The 21533-nt window shown below is 30.1% G+C and overlaps 1 protein-coding gene across 4 annotated transcripts in view; it reads left to right on the forward strand.

Moving 5' to 3' along the window:
* Positions 1 to 5166: 5166 nt before the first annotated feature.
* Positions 5167 to 21533, forward strand: part of LOC129231560 (uncharacterized) — an 83480-nt gene continuing 67113 nt past the window's right edge. Inside the window, exons 1-3 of one of the 4 annotated variants that reach the window (XR_008581271.1) lie at positions 5167 to 5296; positions 8934 to 9064; positions 17931 to 18028. The gene's annotated coding sequence lies outside the window, so the exon portion shown is untranslated. Of the gene's footprint in view, positions 5297 to 5695; positions 5809 to 8933; positions 9065 to 17930; positions 18029 to 21533 lie in introns of those variants that run through there. The other 3 variants (XM_054865912.1, XM_054865915.1, XM_054865913.1) reach the window with 3 other exon arrangements.

The raw sequence follows: 21533 nt of genomic DNA on the forward strand, positions 1-21533 counted from the left end.
ATTTTACTAGTGCTAAACTCATCAGTAAAAACTTGAAATTGAAACAACCATCAATCGATTAATTTTTAGAAATACCTTGTTTTTTTTATGTTTATTTTTTAAAGGGGACACATCTTATATTCTCGATACCATTTGGATGTGTCCAAGTCTTTATGCACGATATTTAGTATTATGTAGCAAAATTCTGAAAAGAGGCCTAAATTTTATGTATAAGGATAACATTAGAAAGACTATCACCTCACTACAATCCTTGATTACAAAAGCTTTAGTTTGTAGAAAACCACAATCCAATTTTATTTATTAAATTTATATAGGTCTTGCATATTTATATTCTGATGGCATTGAAACTTCATTGACTCAACAGACCTTTGTGAGCCCAAGAATCTTTTTTGTACAAAAATATTCTTATTTTTCTATGTCTTATAAAAAAATTGTACATTTTAAGTTGAAAATTTTGACAACTCATTATGCCCTTTTTCAAAATTAATAAATTTGATTCAATTATAATTAATTTGCCAAGGATATAAAATTTTGAAATTAGAAACAGATATCAATTTAAATGGCATGAATTTTTACTATTTAAATTCTGGGACTTTTGGGAGTCACTGTAGACCCCTTGTCAGCTTAGGGCTTGCCAGCCCTCCATAAATATATCACTTGGATTCCAAGCTAGGCCCACTATAGTTGGGGCAAACCTAACCTGGGAATATTGTGAAGGCTACGCAAATCCTAATCACAGCATTACAGAACTGCCGGTTAGGTTTACACCAGGCAGACATGGCCTCTTGTTGACCCCGTCGAAATTTAAACTTCCTATAAGCAGGCCTGTCATTTAGGAGGGTCAATTGCCTCACCCCTAGCTTTGAGAAATTAATGTTACATATAAGGGGTTGTAGTTCCTGCAATAAAATTTGCATTGAGTAAACACCCTCTCCCACCCCTCAAACCCTGGAAAAATTCGAAATGACAAGCCTGCTTATACGAAGTATTAGCAGTTCAGGAATACTAAGAAAGTAAGAATTTCTGTACTTATTCATGTCTTGAGCAAACCAATGTGATTTTATAAAGAATAAATACCTTTGTGCTGAAAAATTAAAATGTCAGTAATCCAACGCTATTAAGCACAAAACTTGCAAATGATTGCAGACACGTGTTTCGGTGTTACAAGGAACACCTTTTTCAATGCAAAGAAGTGTGAGCTTTTGGATGAAAAGTCATCCGAGAAAAGCTCGGATGACTTTTCATCCAAAAGCTCACACTTCTTTGCATTGAAAAAGGTGTTCCTTGTAACACCGAAACACGTGTCTGCAATCATTTGCAAGTTTTGTGCTCAATAGCGTTGGATTACTGACATTTCAATGTGATTTTAGCCAATTGTAATAATTACTGTGAATAAGAAACAATTACCTTTTCACAGATTATAGGTAGTTCAAGTATTTGGTAAATATTCACTTCAAATTACTTCAGAGTTACCAGAAGATTAGTTTTCAGTGGCTGATTTATGGGTTTAAGAGGCCCATTGAAATATATTTTTGGGGACCCCTTTGTCTGTAATTATCATCATAATTGGCTGCATAGCCCATTGCGAGCCTTGGCCTTTTTCAGGAGATCCTGCTAGGCTGTCCTCCTCTTTGTCGTTGACCTCCAGTTTTTGATTTTAATGAAATCAAAATCAGAGCCCACACAGTCGACCTAATCTTGTTTTTGGTCTACCCATTGGTCGCTGTCCAAATGGGACCGCACTAAAGACCGTCAACGCAGCTCTGTCATTTTCCATTCTTGAGAAATGACCAGCCCATCTCATTGTTTAGTTTGGTAAATTTCAAAATATTGATATTTCTAAAAAGTTTATTAAGTCTTTGTCTATCATAGAACTAAGTAAAAAAAATTTAAAAAAAGGCTGCAATTTTGAATCATCTTTATAGCCTTATGGTCCTGGGAGCCCCTTACAATTGCAACATGGTAGATCTGCCATTCCATCTTTAGAATTTTTTTTTTTTTACTTGTCTTGATGCTGTCCTAGATATTTTGGTCTAAACTCGGATTTTTTTAATGCAAAACCAAAATACCCCCCCCCCCCCCCCCCATCATAGCTTCAGAACAACAGTAACATACCTTATCACAGATATAACACTAAGATATCTTACTGTTGCTTTGAGGGTACAATATAGGTTTTTTTTTTAAAGAAGCACAACCGAGATTTTATTAGTATTTAAAATAAATTGATATGATATTCCGTTATCATTCTTTATTTTCAACTTTAACTTTTTAATCACCAGTAGGATTGCAGGAAAGGTAGGAAAAATTCTTAATATTTTTTGACTGTTCCACAACCCAACTAGTTTTTAACTCATAAGTAAAATGCATTTTAATATTTTTCGGAAAATATAAAAGGAATATCGTCTGCAATTTAAATTATGCGTAACTTCAACACACAGAAGAATCAAACTGAAGTATATTTACGAATTAAAATACATTGAATCAATACTGAATTAAAAGAAATGTCAAATATATCCTAAAAAATTCATATATTTTTTACATTATATTAGTCAACAATATAACAACTTTTTAGTAACGCTAACGAAATTCGTGGTTGTTTCACAAAATAAGATTGTATGTGACAAAACATAAGTTTCAAGGATTTTAAATATAATACGAGTGAAAATATGAAAGCCATAACGGATGAAGATGAAGCCAAGCTTTCACGACTGCACAAGTAGCATTTGTAAACAAAATTTATAAGTCTCAATACAAAATTTAACTAGCGTAATATCCATACACGACTTGCAACATTTAAAAACTTGATACATATTGTGTTCAAATAATTGTTTAATTAGACCAACAATATCGTTCAGAGTTTTAAAAATACAGAACTTTATGACAATCGCGACTATTACAATGAACTTTGTTTTCAAACACAGGTTGCAAGCAGAGGCGCTTGAGCAGAGCATAAGCAGCATTGCGCTCCGCAAAGAGCAGCACTGCGAAATTCTCGCCAACCATTTTGGCAGCTTCCGAATTTCGCCAATGCACTGTAATTGAGAGGGTTTCAAAATTCGCTTGCCGGCGCCCAAAGTTCACGGCGCCCAAAGTTACTGGCGCCCAAAGTGCTCGGCGCCCAAAGTTCCCGGCGCTCAAAACGCTCGGCGCCCAATCTTCGGCGCCCAATCTTCCCATTTCGCACCTATAGTTACTTTCCGTTCCCAATTTCGCGAGTTTCTGTTGATCTAAAAGTTATAAATTATATATTTTTGGAAAGGGGTAAATCTATTTTATTTTTTAAGACAAAAAATGAAAATTCGATTTTTTGATGATTTTTTTCATCTTGGTCCCCTTAATTTAGAAAGCATTGCATTGCTGCTACGGCCTCCATGCGTCGCGTGGTTTGATCAGTGTTTGCAAGCACTGAAAACGTTGCCAGTTTATTCGGAACTCCAGCGCTCGAATACGCTACCTTGCGGTGATTTATAAAACTGCGAATGCAACTAAAACATTGCCACGTTGCGCTCCACGTGTATCTGTTGACGTAAACGCGGTCAGTTTGTTCTGAGTAACGCATTCAACATGTCTAATAAGAACGCCTTCAACAACAGAAATTAATTCGTCCCTTAGTAGTATTCTCGAGCTTCTCAAAATAATGTTAGTTTTCCTTATTTCTTTCAAAAAAGTATTAAATGGTGGAAGCGTAAACAAGAAAACTCTGGATTAACAAAATTGGATAACGTTATACCAGGTAAATTTTTTTATTGTTTTGTATGAATTTGTAAGAATATGAGTTTTTTTTAATCTTAAATTAATTTAACTAATCATATTTTACAGCAGCATTTAGTTGGAATGGACAGTATGCAAAATATTTTCTTGAATTTATTATCGTAGAACAAAATAAAAAATGTTTAACCGAGAAAGAATTTACTTTATTCCTTTTATTCTCAGCTGAAAGGTTTCGCCAAATTTGTTTAGGGTTATAGTTTTGGAATTGTGCGAGCAAAGTAGCCTTGGCGAGATTTCGCGTTTTTAGTTAAACCATTTTTAATTTTTATCATGAGTGGAATAAAATGATAGTAAGATTACAGAATTCGATAAGTAAAAAGAAATAATGGTCAATCAACTGAAAAGAAAACTACCACCATATATAAACTGTGAGTAGACATTTTATTTATTTTGTTCTGAGTGAATTTGAATAAATATCAGTTTTCAATTCGATGAAGAAAAAAAAACGAACTTAACAACATTGACTGGACACTTTTCCTTAACCTAATTCCACATAAATGATTTAAATAACCTTTGTTACTACAGTATCCTACTGAAATAGAAAGTATGCAAATAAATTTTCTTGAAAATATTTATCGCAGAACAGATTGAAAAATCCAGAAAGAACGTTAAGAATTTGAACAATAAAAAATAAAAGTTCGCCAAAAATCTGTTTATAAGGTTATGGTTTTAAAATTGTGTGAAAGAATAATGTATCTTGACAAGATTTCGCATATCAGGTAAATCATTTCCATGACGAATGAATTAAATGCATGATTTCTTTAGATATCCAATCATATAGTCATAGAAATAAATTATCTAGTGTTAAACGTTACTCTTGACAGTCTGCCATGTATGTGCACTATGTGACAAAAATGTCAACAAATGCCGAAAATGTCACGAAACTGAACTTAATATGTACTAATGTATAGAAAAAAACGGTACAAAATGAAAATGCCGTTCGAAGCGAACCAAAAATTTATGAATTCCGAATTCAACATCGTAAAAATGGCTGCTTCAGAACAACTTACTGTGTGTTCTGCATTAATTGTTTACTTTCGTAATACTTTTTGTTTTCTAATCTCTTTCTATATGGGTCAGAATAACCAAAAGACTTTGAAAAATCTTTTCAAATGAATAAAGCGAAAAAATCATACATAACAACAAAAATCACAACACTTTTAGCATTTTCTTCGTTACCACATGCGTTTGTTTTAGTTTTCAATTCCGCCATTAGACAGTGACTGCAGTGCCCCCTATAGTTCGTTGGAGTTGCGAATTACAAGGGGCGCATACGAACAAACCTACCGGTTAACCTGCTCTCGCAAGTGTCGTCGACTGTCATGTGATCTACCAGTCAAGTTAACCGGTGAGCTTACTCGAACAAGACCTCCCATAATGCTCTGCGACTGGGACTTCGAAATCAAAATCGTTTCTTTTTCTCTTTAAGTTTTAAATATAAAACAAAATTAATAAAAATATACGCATTTCATGTTTCGAAAGAAGATCTGAGGAATGCGAAAGTTAATTTGACAGAGTTCGTTAGGTAAATTTCGTTTCAGCTCTTCTCTCCCAACCAGTGGCGTAGCTAGATCCGACTTTCGGGGGGGGTTACTTCTTTTATATATATATATATATATATATATATATATATATATATATATATATATATATATATATATATATATATATATATATATATATATATATATATATACATAATATATATATATATATATATATATATATATATACATAATATATATATATATATATATATATATATATATATATATGTATATATATGTATAATCGCTTGGATTTTTTTCCTTTTCTTCTTTTTTTTCTTTCTCTTCTCTCTTCTTTTTCTCTTTTTTTTTTTTTTTGAGACTAACTTTTCGGGGGGGGTTTTGTCCCCAAAACCCCCCCCTTAGCTACGCCCCTGCTCCCAACGTTTTGAAAAAGCGGTAGTTACATTTTATTTACTTACTTAATTATTGCTTTGGAAAAAAAAAAAGATTTATGACGAAGGTCTTTTCTGCTATTTGCTGATTTGCGGTAAAATAGATGTTTTGTGTTCGTTTTACAATATTATTTTATTTTCCTTTTGAATCTAGTGTAAGAGATAAAAATCTAAGCTTCAGTGGAATGTTTTTGTGTTGAAACACTTATGTTTATTAGTAAGAAGTAAAAACAGCTTGAATATATCAGGCGAAAATTTTTACGCAAAAGTTGCAGATAGTTATTGCAAGGCAGTGACGGAGGCTCTTTAACAATGCAAAAAGAGCACGCATCAGCTGAAAGATGCCAGTGTTTTTCCAATTTTATTGATGTTTTAAGCAAATCCTTTTTCATTTATGTTTTTTTTTTTTTTTTTGTATTTGCATAAACATTGTAAATATGACATGCTTTTTTTATTGTGACTTTTCAAGTTTTTAAAAAAAATTTTAATATTTCTTAGTGCAAAATTAAAAATGTATTGAATTTTTAAAGGAATGAAACCCACCAATTCCAGCTCTTTTTTGTGTGTTAATTTATTTAATTTGACCTACAGTTCTACTCTAAACTAGTTTCACTATGAATTTATGCAGCTATTCAAAAACAACACTTTTACAGTTATAGCAGTTTGTACACAGCAGCAAAACCTACAAAGTGTTAAATAAAATACATTCAAGAAAACTCTATTGACTAGTCACATTTTGAAGCCTAACTGCTTTGCTAAGAAATTTTTGGGTTACATTTCTTAGAAATCTGTTCAAGATATTTTCAAATTTTATCCATCAATGACAAAAGTTTTAGATCTCAAAATGTGAAAAAATGCAATAACTTCTGGTACCAATCTGAATTTAATGCTCTTTCTTGCCACAAGAAGTATGCCATTGATTCAAAATATTCAATCTATGATCATTTAATGAATTTAATCATAAAACAGTATGAAAAAGCAATTACAAAATTAAAATTTTAACTTATGTGCTTCGAAAACTAGCTGCTGTTGACTGCTAAAAATAGGTGTTAATTAATTTAAACATTATCTTTTTTTGGTGGCATAAAACTACTTATACGTATCCCTCAGAATTCATACCTTGTTGCTCTGACCAATGCGCAACCAGTGACATAATCAAGAGCATAATAGAGCTGAATAACGAAGGAATTTCTGCATCGTGATGCATTGCCAGCCTTACATCGCGATGTGAGAATTTTTTTTTTTTAAAGCTTGATTTAAACTTGCTTAAAATGTTACAAAATATATACAAGATGTAAAAATACATATTACGCCAGAAACTTGCTAACAAATTCTAGCACCAGAAAGAAATTATAGGCACAAAAAGTGTTAAAAGTGCAAGATAACAATAAACATTTACAGACATGTGTTTTGGGATTATAGACTGCCTATTTTTTCAATGCAAAAAGATGTGAGAATATAGAAGCAAGGTTATGTGTGTTCCATTCACAAGATCACATCTCCTTGCACTTAAAAAGGGGCTCCTTGTAACATCTTAATTACATGTCTACAATGTTAGTTTATTTTTCTTTGTGCTTTAAACTTTTCCACCTTTGATGAGTCATTATATGATAAACTTTGTTCATCATCATATTTTCCATTTAGAGCTAAAAGCAAGAGTGTTGCATGTTTTGGGAGAAGTGAAGAAATTTGCTCGCTTATGATACTTCCACCAGCGTTTGTTTAAAAAGTTTTGTGTAACTAACTCTTCAAACCATCATTGTTAAGCCAGATTGACTTGACTCTTAGCTGTTTTGACATTGGTGTGAACAAATTTAATTAAAACGGCAACGATTGTGGACCAGTGTCTGTACTTTGGTGCTTAGATTTGTACTTGGTGCAATACCGATGCTTTGGTTTAGAAATTTATTTTTTAAACTGTTTCATTGCGTGGGCTATACACTAATTTTCTGCAATGCATTGATGCACCGCCCAGCCCTATAGTGAAGAAGTCTTTTTGGAACTATGTTTTTCTCTGTCTCAGTTTTGTTCGACTTTTATCCCAAAACTTTCTATCAGCACCCTGCTTCTCTTCCTTTTCACTATTTCCGGACCAAAAAAAAACAACTCATTTTACGAAAAGAATTTAAAAAAAAAGACTGCTCTGACGCACCACATGTTTGTAGGAAATAGTATTCAAATATCCAGCAATTTTTAATATTAAAGCTGAATTTTGTTCTGTATTTGAGGATTTGATTTAATAATGCCGCTGATTCAATTACCCAATGCTCACTGTACACAGTGGTGTATGGGCAGTTCTCAAAAGGTGGGAGCAAACACAGACCTGAACTTTGAAGCTTTACCACTAAATAACTTTTATTTTAATTCACTCAAACATTTTTGAGTAAAATTATAATACTGTATAGAGACAAGAATTGACATAAATTAAGGAAAAAATGCTCTTCAAAAGCCCTTAAAAATGGTTTTCTTTGCTAAAAGGCACACATTTGGACATTCAAAACGTTAACTGAGCAAATGTACCATCAAAAAAAAATTTTTTTTTATTAAATTATCTCCATCTGTTTTTTAAAAAATTAAGGGTATGAATCTCAATCTGAATAATTTTTTAATAATATTTTCCACAGATTACAAAAGTAAAGACATATTATTTATTTTCTGAATGATTTTAGGAAAAAAGTAAGTTGGAAGTTTGATGTATGTCCAAAAGTTACAATCTAGACAAAGCTATTGTTTGCGAACTAAGTGTATTGAAAGTTACATTTACTATTATGATTGTTGCTCTGCATTTGATAACTGATAAATTATACTCCCAAAACTTAATGGGAATTTTGCTTCTGGAAAAAGTAATCCATGCAACAAAATAAATAATGCAATTAGAATGCCTTTTAATGCATTCTTATTACTTGAACATAAAAATTTCATTTCATGGTAACCCCTCCCCCCAATTTTAGACTGTAATGAAAGTATTACTGATTTTCATTGCATTTTATTTAAAATTGTTTATTGTACAAAATGTTTCATATATAAAGCAAATATTATGATTGAATAATTAATCTTATCATGTAATATAAATGTGCAGCAAGATTCCAATTCATGCGCATTGAGAAATTACATGATTTTAATTCTGCTAAAAATTTACTTGCGCTAAACCTTTTGTTATGTTACTATTAAGTATGACACATATAATACTGCATTTTGAATCTTACGTTAATTTTTTCAGCTATAACAGCAAGGTCTCTCCAGAAGTCTCGCCAAACTCTTCTTACTGCTTGCTGATTCATTGCTATCGGTGGTTAGAAAAACTTTGGATGCTGTATTTCTTTGGAAATATGAAACAAAACACATTTAAAGGTATAAAAAAAATATTTTTTTCATCATAATATAATACATCTTTTTCTTACAGAATTCTACATATTTCAAAATTGAGATTGAAAAAAAAAAATACTAATGCATTATTCATTGGCCGTTTAAGGCAATTAATGAGGTTCTTACTAGAGATGTGCCAATTAATCGCAGACTTTGCAGATTATTTGTAACTGGCCAAATTTTGCCAATGAATACATTTGTTAACAATATATACAACAATTTTCTCTGAACTTTGCACTATAACATGTAGTATGAAAGTGTGCTGAGTAAAAGCAAAATAAATAGTTTAGAAAGTGTGTAAAACTGAATGAAATATTAAAGGATCATTTCCTAAGTTTATATATTATGATACCCTTACCCCAGCTTTTGATGACCCTTTTTTTTTTTTTTGAGTCATTTAGTTCTTTGTAACTATACATATGATTACATCATTCATTTTACAACTTGCTCTTTAATTAGTTGATGATTCAATGAAACATATATATATATATATATATATATATATATATATATATATATTTAAATTAATGTCCATACTTTATAATTATTCTTCTTTACAAACTGATGGTTGAAGTAAGATCATTTTCCAAATTAATTTTTTCTATTTTGAATAAATATAAAACTACAGCGTTGCAACATTTTAAAGATGTCATTAATTTTTTCTTTTGGCATAAAGTGCTTTTATATAATGTTTTAATTTAAAAAAAGTCTGGATTGAATGGCTACTAATAATTAAAAAATAAATTTAAATTAAAAGTGCTCCTAAATTAGCTTGTTGACCACAAGTTACCTCCTAATATTTTTCATGCCTAGTAAACATGATGCAATTTTTTTAAAACAATAATATGAAAATAGGCTTGAAGAAATTGGATGAAATTTTAAAATTCTTTGAAGAAAATTAAGAAAGTGAAGAAAAATAAATAAATCTCTCAGAAATCCCACCTTCCCTAAACACACAGAAAAATCAAGTTTGTTATAAAATCAGTGTATCATGCGCATTAACGCGCCATACTTGCAGTTTTTAAGAAATAATGAACAGAAAAATCAAATGGCTACAGATAACCTGTTTCTAATATTTGTGAAATATTAATACCCCAAAAAAATTTTGAAAAATGGAAATGTTAAAAATGGAAATATTTATCTAGTGAAATATTATTCCACAAGATAAAAAACAAACAATTGAAACTGAATTAGTTACTCACATTAATCAAACTAAGAACACAAAAAAATAATTTGCAGATTATAAATAGAAAATGTATTTATCAAAGGAAATCACATCAAAATTAAATTTCAGTCTTTACTCATCATCCAAAGATTCTTTTCAAGTGGTTTTTTTTTTTTTTTTTGGTTTTACTTGTACCAACTAAATACTAGCTTTCATGTATGTTAAAAACAAATATATCATTCTCTTGCATGAAATATCTAAATTTTAGGGGAAAGCCCATACTCAACAACATTAAAAATCGCTCAGAATTGTGTTTTTGGAGCTTTAATTTTGAAAAATTACTGGTCCTAGAATAACAAAATATGCCCGTAAAACAACTGCATTTTAAGAATTTAGTTTAAGAAACTTTGCGTGCAAGGGTCTTTATGCCGCCTTTCTTTAATATCACAAGCAATGGGTTTTTTAAATGACACTTAGAAAAAAAATAAGTAGAATAGCCCCTGAATATTAAACATGGCTTCACTTTTTTGGATCATAGTTTGAAAAAAAATCAGAAAAATGCTCTAGATTTTCCTTTCCATAAAATCCTCAAAGTTCGTCTGAAGTTGTGTTTTTGAAACTTTAATTTTGAAAACTTGCAGGAGGGAGAAGGAATTGATTTTAATCTATTTAAAAGAAAACCGATCGGAAACAATCTCTGAACTCCCTCCCTTACCCTAACATCAATAAACATTGCCTATAATCAGGTTTTTAAGGCTTCAATTTCTACAAATTTCCTCTAAGAACCCTCTATCTTTTTGCCCCAAAGTATCTGCAAAGAAAGTCTAAAATTGCATTTTTAAAACTAAAAGTTTCAAAATTTTGACCGGACCGAAAAACGATTTCTTTGCCTCTAGGGCTGTTTATAAGTTTTTTTTTTTTTCAGACTTTAAAAATTCTTTTATTTTTATATCAAGTTATTATTTTTTTAAAAACTAACTGACTACTTTTTTTTCTTTTCTTTTTTTGCATTTCAAAGCTATTTGTTCGAATGTACTCTAGGACTTTTTCCCTCAAAAATAGTGAAATCACTTGAAATTGAATTACCTTGTGTACATAATGTAAATACTTTAAAAAAAAAAAAAAGTTAAAGGACTGTATTCATTCATTAAAAATTTGTTCTTGATTAGGGAATAGTTCTTTATGATGGATGTCTTGAGGTTTCAATTTGCTTTACATAAATTTGTCTGTTATTTATGTTAGTACTTCTACACTTTTTCTGTACCATATTAATCTTTCAGCAATTACTATACTACTTTAAATTTTTTTTGCAATTGCTTCAATATACTCTTTTAGTTTTGTCATAATAAGACACATGTCTTTAAGAGTGATTTTAATAATTTCTTAGAATTCTTATGCTGAATGGTTACTTGGACTCAAGTACTGCCAGATCTTCATATAAGAGTACCCCACATATAAGTTTACTTTTCTATTATCTCAGGTCATTGAAAAGGAATTCTATCATATGTCTTGTTGGATATATGATGACGTATTGGATTCCTTAATTGCATATAAGGTCACTTATGCCCAACTTTCTTTGGGTGATTTCAATTGTCATACAGATTCAATTCAAAGAATTGTTCATGATTAGGGCTGGATTTATGTATACTCTAAGCAAGCTATAGCTTAGTGCTCCCGCTTCGTTAGGGGCCCCCAACTTCCGGAAAATTGCATGATTTGTTCCAAAGAGAAAAGAAAATAGTACTTGAAAAAATAAATTTCATTTTCTACTGCTTGTAAACTTTGAAAATTAGGAAAATTGTTGCTGCAAACCACAAAAGGGATGGGTTAGGGGAAAGAATGAAAATATGTCAAATTCAGCTTTTTACTACATCCTACATCAAAAATGTATAAATCATGGTTCTCACATTTCTGAAATATATTACAAATTTTTGTGACCCACATGTTTCATAACTTGCTATTTATTTAATCCCAAATGCAGTATTTTTAAAGTTATTTTGTTATTGCTTGCTTTTATCTTACTTCTACTGCATATTGTCAATCTTTTTAGTACAAAAGAATTATACTACCTCCATCCCTTTTCATTTTTTGCCCCACTTGTAATTGAAAAAAGTTGTTGCCATGAGAAATCTAGTTTATTTTTTTCTTTTAAACTAAAAATAGCTGTTTCTTACAAAGTTAAAACAATACTGTAAAAATTTACAATCAAGTACTAAAATATCAGAGACTGGAAAGTACAATTGAAGTGCCTTAAATGATTTTAACTGTTCTAGAGTTCTTGAGAATAATTAATAAGCCTTTGAAAATCCTACGCAAAGTGTGCTCCAATTTTATTTCTTATCAAGTGTATAAATGATGAATTGTCCTAATGGGCAGTATGTTGCCAATTATTTCCTAAATCTATATACCATTTCTTTTAAATCTTTTTTTTAATTATTGTTCATTTTATTTCATTCATTTTTGTATTTGTCGGTGGGTTGTTGGGGTGATTAAAAAGTAATTGTAAAGCTGATGTAAGCAAGTAACAATGCATTGTCTTTTCTCATCCTCGGCTCTTTCTCCCTGCTTACTGCTGTCATTGATTTGTTGAATCAAAAAATTTTTTACTGTGTATTATCTTAATTTACAAAAGATTATATAACTTCAAAAAAGTTTTGTTTGCCTATTTCTGTCTTGATATTTTTATAGTTTCAACTACACCTTATACTGCTACAAAATGCCAAATTTTATATCTATTTTTCAATATTTCCTCCAGGGGAGAACCCTCCTGATCCCCTCCAATTGGGATATTCTATACTCCACTTAAAGGGGAGTATTGCGTCACTTTCTTAATGCCGTTCTCCTTTTTAAGGTCAATCCAAAAAAGGACAACAGGAAAACACATTACAAAACAAACAAAAAAGTTTGGGTATGGATCAGGGGACAGAGACAAACATAGTAAAAGGAAAAAAAATTTTAAATAAAAATTGCCTCTTACACCACCCAGAGAAAACGCTTGGACTACAAAAGGGGCTCCATACCTGAAATAGCTTAAAGCCCTGTTAAGTCTAAATCCGGCCCTGCCTGTGAAGCACAATCTTCAAGTGCTGAAAAGCTATTTTACTAGCATAAAGGTAAAGAATGTAGTAGAAGGTGAATATAACAAAAGATACTGAAGTGTTGACAAAAGCAAACACTCACTGAGAGCATAAACATCATATAACATTTTTTTATACTGAAATGATAAAGCTAACTTTCTTTCTCTCAGAGAATATGAAACTTAGAAAACATAGTGCAAAAATTAGAACAATTACGGCAGTCCAGTATCATGGGTTATTCGGACTAAGGTAAGCTGTACGTTAGTGCTTTGTTTCAGCATACTTACATACAACTTTATTCCCAATTTAAAGTTAAAAATAATTTTATTTATTGATTCCAATCATTTTAATTAGATCAACTGAATTAAAAGTTATAACAGAGTGGTAGTTTTTAATTTATTATTATTTTTTTTAATAGAAAACTATTATTATTAATATACCATGCTTATCATATGAATCAGTTATAAGATCATTCCGCTTATGCGGTCAGTTCTGTGAAGTATTGAAGTGTGACCTTATATCAAGGTCTGACTGCATTTGTTTTACATTTCCTATATATCTCCCTATAAATTATTTAAGATACAATTTTAACAGTTTTTCTTTCAAAGAGGTTCACTTGATATGTTTTTGTAATTACTACTTTTATCGTGAAAAATAAATCAGCACCTTTTTTATGTCTATTTTTAACTAATGGTTTCAGAAATAGTTTTAAAAAAAATAGCCTAGTTGGGTCCATAGACCGTTGCTGGGCATCCCATTTGTGTTTGTATTAACTTACAAAAAGCAATTGTTTTGGGAGGAAAGTAATAAGTTGGCCAAAATAATGTTATAATGCTGTAGAAATTTCTCAACCTATCTTTTCTTACAAAGAAAAACCTAATCATTGTAAATAAATGTGAAAACTATCTGGGAACAGTTTCAAAAATGGTGCTAAAATTTTATAAAGAAGAGCATAAGTAAAATTTCATTGGTCTCATGGACAGCTAAAATTTATATTCTTCTGCTCCTATGGATATTTTTGTGGTCCTGGATCAGCAGATCGCTGTTTATTTCAAGCTCTAGGCACATTTGTATTCTGCCTGCTATGTCATTTTCATTATTTCTGTTACAATTTTCTATTAGTTCCAGGGTGCACCTGGAAAGTCAGGGAAAGTCATGTATTTTGACCATGATCGAAAATGGTTATGAAAATTCATGATTTCCTATTAAAAGTGCTAAAACAGTCACTTGGTAAGGGATTTTGAGCTCTAGAACATGTTTACTTCTCAAATTTTACAAGTTCAAGGTAAAATTTATGCATCTTGTTCATTTTTCATTATTTTTTTATTCTACTGCTTGAATATTAATAATTTTGTGCTAAGCTTTATTTTAACCATTATAAATCTTATTGTGTAGCTAAGAACTTATACTCTTCTAATTTTTCCTTGCACATTCAAAAATTTTAATACATTTACATCTGAGTTAATTCAAGGAACCCATAAAAATTGTATCATTAATTTTACTAGTGTCTTAAATTAATAAAGATTTTGGAAAATGAAATTGCTCTAATTAATTATTTAAGGATGTCTAGAATGGCGATAAAATGTGGAAATTTGGGGGAATTTTCATTGTTTTTTATTAATTTTAAAATGTTGCAAGTTACGAATTCTGGATATTATTTTTTTCTATATTTGTTTTCTATTCTAAAATGTTGGCAATCAAATCTGGTAATTAATTGCTAAGTAAGTAAGTTTAATACAGTCAACTCTTGCTAACTCGAAAATGGAGGGAAGAGATAAAAAAATTCCAGTTATCAAAAATTTGAGTTATTGAAAGTCTTACAAAAAATCATTCTATTTAATATAAGTACTATGTACCTCATTTAAAAATATCAATTATAAAATAAGAATAACTGTCAAGAAGAGTTTGACCGGTATTCTCTTTTCTTTCCATGTCAATTACATTTTCCAGATGGGAAATAGCATTGAATGTCTTTGTGTCTGTATCAGGTCTTGATTCAATGAATGCCTGCATGACATGCATGGCACTTTCTGCTTCTTTAAGGTGATCTGTTTTGAATTGATAAGTTCTTTAATGACCTCATCTTCCTCTTCTGTTCTCTCAATATGTTTCCACCAAGTGGAATGTTCCGGGTCCGACACTGCGTTATCCATTTTATCAAGCATTTTTCGACTTCTGGATATTCCGCAATTTTCATTCTTTTCCCATCCCCTTGATTATCATCAAAGTTTTCAAGAATAGTGTCTTTGTTTTTCAGAATGATTGACAGTGTGTTGTTTGGAATACCAAACTCCTTCGCAATATCAATCTTTTTCTTTCCCCCTTTTTCAACCGCATCAATCACCTTTTTCTTCTCTGCAATAGAAAGTGTAGAGCATTTTCGTTTTGTAGCCATAATTCGATGAAAAATAAACATTAGCTTCTGCGCAGCACTAATAAGCAAGGTAGGAAGACAAAGACTAGAATGAGAAAGAGTTGTGTTCTGAGAACTAGTCACTCAGGTTGAGAGAATGTTTATTCCAGAAACTTGTCCACTGCTGACAGAAAACAGCAGCTGAAACATGTCTCCCCTCCCACATACCTGTGTTGAACACAACTCTGAAAATCTCAAACAAAAGAAAGAGCCCAAGGGCACGTTTTTCTTCTCAAGAGCGCTTAAATGGGGGAGATAACAAAGTAAAAGGCATAGGAGTTAGAAAAACGGAATTAAATTTTTTTTTTGAGTGAATGGGAAAAAATTCGAGTTATCCAGAAGAAGGAAAAAATACTTAGAGTTAAAGAGATAAAATTTCATTAAAAAAGCATTAAAGGCTTAGGAAAATGCTTTCTTTTTTCAGTTATTGAAAATTTCGAGTTATCGCCAGTTGACTGTATTCAGTTTTTTTGAATTCTGATTGTTTATTTATTTACTGTGAACTTTATTTTAATAAGTAATAAATTACTGCTAGTCACAACTTAACTGCTGGTTCTTTAAAGTTACAAATATAGATTCTTTATTTGTTTTTGAAATAAAATATTATTTAAGGAAAAGTTCAAAATTTTAAAGAAATGAATATATAAATTAAACTAGCTTTAGGGTTTGCTATTCACCAATGGTTTTACATCATTATTGCGGCAAATTTGAAGATCCTCTTATTTTTGAAAATCATCTGACAATTGGAACTTTTGTTTAAAACTATTTTCTGTGATTGGAAGATTATTGCATATTAGGTTAGGTTATCACATTAGGTGTTTCAGAGAAGATATAATAAATTTGATTACTTGTTACTTCTTTCCTATTTAAAGTTTTTGTGATTATTTTTCCAAAACCAAAAATATTTTCGAAAATTTTAGATTTATGAATATATGTCCTTGCTAGCAAAGTATTAAATTTAAAACTCTGTAATTACTTCATGTGTATCACTAGTCATTGTTGCATGAATTACTTTTCAGTTGTAGTAGTAATAATAGTAGCTCATTACATTTTGCTTTAATTTGAATTTTTAGAAACATATGGGCAAAGTATTGATCAGATGGTTGCAATTTTCTTTTTGCACACTAATTTAGATGTCATTAAGAAAACGGTATGTTTTTTTTTTTTCTGAAAGAAAAGCATTTCGCGAGTCATGGAAAGTTAAGAGAAGTTATGGAAAGTCAAATCTCCAAATGTAGCAGGTACTCTGTACTTCACAACCAGAGCCAGATTAAGACACTGGCTGATGACACCATGATTTGGGGGGGGGGGGCAACAAATCTGTAGCTATTTTTTTAAATGGGGCAATTTCAAATTGCACCATAGAAAAAGCAAATATTAAGTCTAGAAAAACAATTTCAACTTATAATTATAACTTTGTTCACAAATCCCAAAGACACTCCATGTATAATATTATATTTTACTGTATTTTAAATGCTATATAATAGATATCTTTGATATTTATGTCCTATATTTACTGAGCAAAAGTTTGACAACACCATATCAGTTAAGGGAGGGGGCACTAAATGAAGCTTGGGTCCAGTATCCTCTAAAGTTTTAGTTGAGTTCTGTTCACATCTGCCTTAAAAAATTACTTAAAAAAAATGCTTTGATAAGTAGCATGTTAAATGCCACGTCAGTTTTATATGGCATTACTTTCATTCAAGTCAGAATTATCTGTTAAGTGGTCCCTTTGAGCCTGGTCAGATCAGCACGACTGGAACAGAAAATGTGTCTCCATTCTCTGGAAACCAGAAGGGTGTTTAAATTGTCCTTAAATTCTTGTTTACCGATACTTTTTGCTTTATTTAAAAAATAATCTTGTGTTACATCTGAAGAAATTATCCAGTTGGCCTTATTTTGGTTTTGATGTTGTTATTGCTTATTTGTTGTGTTGATGTTCAAATTCAATACTTACTACATTTTTTTTTCCTTCATAATGGTCTTTAAGCTATTACTATTATTATTATTAATATTACTATTTTGTTTTGTTTTTTTTTCACTAAATGAAAAAGCCTCTTTTCATTGAATACCATTGTAATATATCATTGTGTAATAAATAAATGATGTTCATGGCATATGTTAACTGTTCATGCTAGGAATTCCACTAATTTGTATAATAAAATAATTTTATGTGTGTTTTCTTCTTTTTTAAAGGTTGATTAGGATGGAAAATATCTAATCTATTCAGTTTATGAAATTTCAAGATTTGTAAGGTATTTTATTGTTGCAAAATAAAAATTTTCTGCCTGAAACTAGAAGCCTTTTTCTTTTGTTTATATATTTTGGCTTGAGAAAGATTTTATTATACCTGAATTCACATGTAGTTTAGATGATGATAAAATATTTTATGTATATCCTATTTTTCTGTAGATTTAATCCTTAGAAGAACTATTTTATGTAGTTTGTAGTGTGATGAAGAACATTCCCTGGTTTCAAAATGTTTTTTTGCACGTTTCCAAACTCAAATTTTCTGTCTTTTTTTTTTTTTTTAATTTTTCAATGGGTGACATATTTGCATGATATGGTTTTATTTTGTGATTGTGTTTTCATTACTAGTTGTGAATTTAAAAATATTGGTAAAAATAAATAATATATCAAACTAAAGTCTTTTTGGTTTTTGGGAAAGATATCGGCTAATCCATTTTAAAACTATCGAGACTAAATACGATTGTAAATTGTATGGATTTATAAATATGCTAATTTTATAATGCCTTATAACCAATAGGCTTAACAAATAAAATAATGTATTTTTAATGGTGGCATTTTGTGAAGAAAAAAATGCTTGATATGTAAGAAACATAACACAAATGTATGAATGCAGTAATTTGACCTTATTCCCAAATTTGATGTATAAAAAGCAAATCAGGTATGAGCAATAATATCTAGTTTTAACACTGGTACAATGCTTAAAGTTAATTAAAAATGAGACTGAAATATCTTCATTCATTTTTCATTAATTAAGTACATTTTTTGAGAATGCTAATAATTATTGTACATCAATAACTAAAATGTGCTAATTTTCACTTCCTGTAATCATTCTTTATTGAATCTAATTCATCTGCTCATATTTTATAACGTCATTAACAACAGATTTTCATAGTAATCTATCAGAAAAAAAAAAAAAACTTTCATTAAAGGTTTTTCTTTCTTTTTTTTTTTTTTTGTGTGTGTGTGTGTAGTAAACCAGATGGAGCATTTCTCCATTAGTAACTGATATATCACACAAAGTAACAGACATATCCTGTTCAATCCCTATCAGTTTTTAAAGGTATGAGGCATTTGTACTAGTAGTAGCAAATTAAAATATAGTCAAGCGAGCTTAATGGTATAGCCAACTTTTCACAAAATATTGTTCTTATATGTAGGATATTCCATTATCTGGGATCGAAATAACAAATTTCAACGAATTGGTACATTGAAAATGTATTACATTAAGTGAGATATTCTTTTAACCTCTATTCTATTAAGCAGGATACTTCAGATTGGTAGTTTTACAATCAGCTCTAAAACTAATCACTAATTGAGTCAGATTGTCACTTACCTATGTATGTTTTTAAAGATTTTCTATCTTAGTACCCTACTATTCCTGAAATTCATTCTTTCAAATGAAATTTAAAAAGAATAAATAAATATGTAAATAAAGAGTTGATTCATTTATGTCGTTGGGTGGCAAGTAATTTTAAGTGGAGTCTGGATACTTTTGAAAAAATTTCACTGAAATCCAGTAAAATAAAATTATATTCCTAACATTTTTTTAATTTTAATTTTCACTCCCTAATTTATCTTAAATGCTATTGATAGGCATGTTTGTATTCGAAAAACAACAGGATAAATTGCATTAATGGTCTTGAGATTTTACAAGTGAAGTTCATGCAAGGAGCAGTTTGTTTATGCAAAGTGTTAAAGGTGGGTGCAGTACATTTTGAGCAATATTTGCTCTTCAAAAGTTTTACAAATGCATGTGAACCAAACATTATAGCCAAGTATACTTCTTCAATCAGTCTAATTTAGAAAATATGATAAATCTGAAAATTATAGTTGGGGCAAACTAACCTGGCAGTGTCAAAATATTATGATTAGATTCGGCGTTGCATTCACAATGCTGTTAAGTTAGCTTTGCCTCAATTATGTAGTACATTAAAAATAATGGTGAATGTGGTGCCCGAAGGTATTGTTATCCACAGAAGAATATTTTTAAGTAATTTGAGCCACCAAAGGTATTGTTATCTACAGAAGAATAATCTAAAGTAATTTTTTTTGTGTAAGTTACGCTTTCAAAATAGTTTTTCCAATGATTAAGTTTGTTTGGAAAATCTTTTTTAAAAGCAACCCTAAGGTGATGTATATGTATTGAACATTTTTTAAACATTTTAACGCTTTTGTTTGAAAATTTTTGGTAAGTACGTTATATTTTAACGTTCAAAGGTTTTAACTTCTAAAAACATTTTACAGATTAAGTATTTTGTAGTAATTATTTTACATTTAAAACAGCCAGGTCAGAAGCTGATCCACCACACGCTTGAGAATCTGCTCAATAGATGGCAGCACTAGGGATTTTTTTTTCTGTTTTATATTTAATTTTTTCTTAGTTGGCATGCTTTATTGAAGCTGTTGTAATTTACTGTAATGTCAAGGAAAAAATGTAACATTTCTGGACGCTCTAGCTCTCATTTCTGAGTTACAATCTGGTGCTAATTTAGGTACCACTTCTGATGCAGATGATGAATCTACTTGAATCCTCAGAGAGAATAAATAGTCAAGTATAAAGAGCATGTTTTATAATTGGTGAATTCGAGGAAAAAGGAGACATGACACTTGAATTTGAAAAATTAATATTCTGCCACTTGCCAAATACCATTCTCTTCAGAAATAAATGAATTTCTTGAATCTTATCCTGTTTTTTCCCAAATAGTTTGATGACTTTCAGAAACTCAAGTGCAAAATCAAGTTTCCTCTTTGTATTTTTACAGAGCAAAAAATCTGTTTTTTTTTTTTTTTTTTTTTACATACTGTAATTTGAATAAACTTACTATCAGCAAATAATATTTAGGTTAACTTTTATCTTTTGAATGTCTAGTTAAACTTTTTTTGATAAGTAGTTTCAAATTTCTTTTATTTCAACCATGAAATAGGTTCATTACTGAGGTGACAATTTGGTGTCCTTCTGTTACCAAAATACTATATCTCAATTAGTTTACCAAGAACCTATGGGGTATAGAAATTAATGTTTTTTATGCAAAGCAAAATTTTGCCCCTTGTCAAGGAGGCATAATTAAAATTTTAATAGATATTTAATTTATATAGTTTTTAATGGTAACGGAAGGACAAAAAAATACGGTAACGGAAGGACATTTATCTATAAACAGATACAGGGTAATATTTAATAATGCTAGTAGAAAACAAACTATTGTTTAAAGTTAGTAGTCACATTTAAAACATATATAAGTAATATTTGAACAAAATTTATAAGTGCTTTTATTTAAAAAATAAACTTTTACATAAATTTTTTAAAAAATGTTTTGTGATTTTATTTCTTCTATTGTATGAGATGAAAATTATGAAAACTACACATAAAAATTTCTTAGTATGTGAAAATCACTTTGGTATGACAGTTTTGTGATATGACAAGCCAATTCAAGCAGAAACAATTGCTTACAAATTTAAAATTTATATTGGAACAATACAATATTGAAACTGCTTTCAGATTTGTTGCCACAAGTCACAGGAAAGCACTGTTGAGAGCACTGGTTTAACTGT

The sequence above is a fragment of the Uloborus diversus genome, chromosome 10 (assembly GCF_026930045.1).
Source record: "Uloborus diversus isolate 005 chromosome 10, Udiv.v.3.1, whole genome shotgun sequence".
Classification (NCBI taxonomy): Eukaryota; Metazoa; Arthropoda; class Arachnida; order Araneae; family Uloboridae; genus Uloborus; species Uloborus diversus.